This window comes from Sardina pilchardus, chromosome 21 (genome assembly GCF_963854185.1).
Source record: "Sardina pilchardus chromosome 21, fSarPil1.1, whole genome shotgun sequence".
Taxonomy (NCBI): Eukaryota; Metazoa; Chordata; class Actinopteri; order Clupeiformes; family Clupeidae; genus Sardina; species Sardina pilchardus.
Window position 1 is genome coordinate 10446680 of NC_085014.1, and position 2500 is coordinate 10449179.

Here is a 2500-nt window from a genome sequence, read left to right on the forward strand (position 1 = left end):
CAGCACCATAAAGCTCTGACCTCGTGGACAGAGGCCATAAAAACACCACAAGCTGCACGTCACCCCCTTTACACCCTTAACCCTCCTGTTGTGTTACGGTCAAATCTGTCCGATTTTGCACATTTTGTCTCTGAAAAATACAGTTAACTTAATCTGATTGTCATGAGATTTCATGACTTTGTTCACATTGGGCATCTGAACACACAAAATAATTTTTGATAACTTTGATGCAATTTTGTGTGTTTTATTCAACTTGTGTACACCTGTGGTGTTCCCGGTCAAAAATGACCGGTCATTAGAAATTAATGGGTGTGACTACAAAAAGTGTATAAAATTGAGTTGAGTGGCTTGCCAATTCATATGAACAGTTTCTATCCTACACCCACACACAAAAAGTGCTATTTAGTAGCTTTTGGTGTACATTTTGGAATATAAAATAAATTTTTAGTTTTTAGTATATCAAATATAGTGGTAAAAAATATTAGCCCCCATGATGGGATGGTCAATAATATTACTGCGCATGTGATTTTTTTGCTCTCAAAACACACCTAATTAACCAATCAGCTTTCAAACCACACCTGTACAGTTAATTGGCTTCATAACAATACCCGAGCATTCAATCAGCATAAAAGGACTCCAAGAAACAAGGCACAAGTCACAAGTCACTTGTACACATCATCGAGGGACTACTCTTACTGACCATGTCAAAGACCAAGGAAATCAGTCTTGAGCTCAGAAAGAAGATAGCGGAGGATCATAAGGGGGAAGGTTACACTGCCATTTCCAAGCACAGTGTCTAGAACTGCTGTACGTTGCATCATTGCCAAGTACAAGGAGACAAATTCTGTACAAAACAAACCTGGGCCTGGTTGTAAGCACAAGATTTCAAGAACTCTGGAGAGGAAAATAGTCAGAGATGTCAGCAAGAAGGCTGGACATCTGCCAAGATGATTGTTGCTGACCTGGCCTGGTCTGGAGTTGATATTTCAAGGAACAAAGTTGGGAGGGCCTTTCATCATGGTGGGCTTCAGGGCCATCGTCTCAGAAGAACCCCTTTACTCAAAGAGTGGCACATCACAACCTTGAATTTCCCCTTGGGGATCTATAAAGTATCTATCTATCTCTCTATCAGACTGAGATTTGCCTGTGAGCATTTGAGAGATAAAAAATGAAATATGGAAGTCTGTGCTTTGGTCTTATGAGACTAATCTGGAACTGTTTGGGCACATGGATGTTGCTTATGTTTGGCGAAGAAAGGGAGATGCTTTCAACCCTAAGTCGAACCCCACAGTTAAACATGGTGGTGGGAGCATCATGCTGTGGGGCTGATTTGCATTCTCAGGCACAGGCAACCTTGCTCAGGTGCATGGCATCATGAAAAAAGAAAATGAAAATTTTGAAGTATAATATGCAGAAATTGGCTCTTAGACTAGCTTTAGGTCGTCGCAGGGTCTTCCAACAAGACAAGTACCCAAAGCATACATCAAAATTGGTCCAACAGTTGCTCAAGGATACCAAAACCAAGGTCCTGGAGTGGCCCACACAGAGCCCAGACCTCAATCCAATTGAGAATCTGTGTTGGGTGCTCTAAGTGAATGTCCATGTTCGAAAGCTATGCAGCTGGAACAATTTGCAATGAAAGAATGGGTCAAAATACCTCAGGAGACCTGTGGCAGCTTATTAAAGAACTACTCAAGAGATTGTTGTCAGTTGTGGCTCAGAAAAGGCACGCTATTTGACTATTAATGGTCATACTTTACAAATAAAATCATACCGGTCAGTTTTGACCGGGAACACAAAAAGTATGATTTTGTGCAACTGTGGAAAAATTGAAATGGTTTCAAAACAAAGATTATTTTAAAACTTGGACATAATGTACTCTGTGATATAATAACCCAATATTTTTATCTGAATGTTTATTAGAGCCAAAATAATGCATATGTAATGCTATTTTTATTACAAAACGATTTGTATGAGTTCAGGTCAATGAGGCCTACAGGCCATAAATAGCAAATAGAACTTTAAAACATGTAATGTTTATAAGAACTTAAGCTAGTTAAAAGATCCATAACAACATAAGATGAATATTATGTCTTATTATGGGTTTGCAATCAACTATAATAGGGTCGGTCACTTTTGACCGGGAACACAAAAGATGTGATTTTGTGCCACTGTTAGAAATGTGAAATGGTTTCAAAACAAAGGTTCTTTTTAAACTTGAACATGAAGTATTCTGTGATAAATAGCACAATATATTTATCTTTATGTTGATTAGAGCCAAAATAATGCATATATTTAGCTATTTTTACTAAAAAAACGACTTGCATGAGCTCAGGTCAATGAGGCCTACAGGCCATAAATAGCAAATAGAACTTTAAAACATGTAATGTTCACAAGGACTTGAGCTAATTAAAAGATTCATAACAACATTAGGTGAATACATATGCATAATTATGGATTTACAATCAACTATACTGGGGTCGGTCATTTTTGACCGGGA

The 2500-nt window shown here is 38.2% G+C and overlaps 1 protein-coding gene across 1 annotated transcript in view; it reads right to left on the reverse strand.

Moving 5' to 3' along the window:
- LOC134068537 (connector enhancer of kinase suppressor of ras 2-like) overlaps positions 1–2500 on the reverse strand; it is a 105600-nt gene that overhangs the window by 63912 nt on the left and 39188 nt on the right. The gene's annotated exons all lie outside the window — the stretch shown is intronic.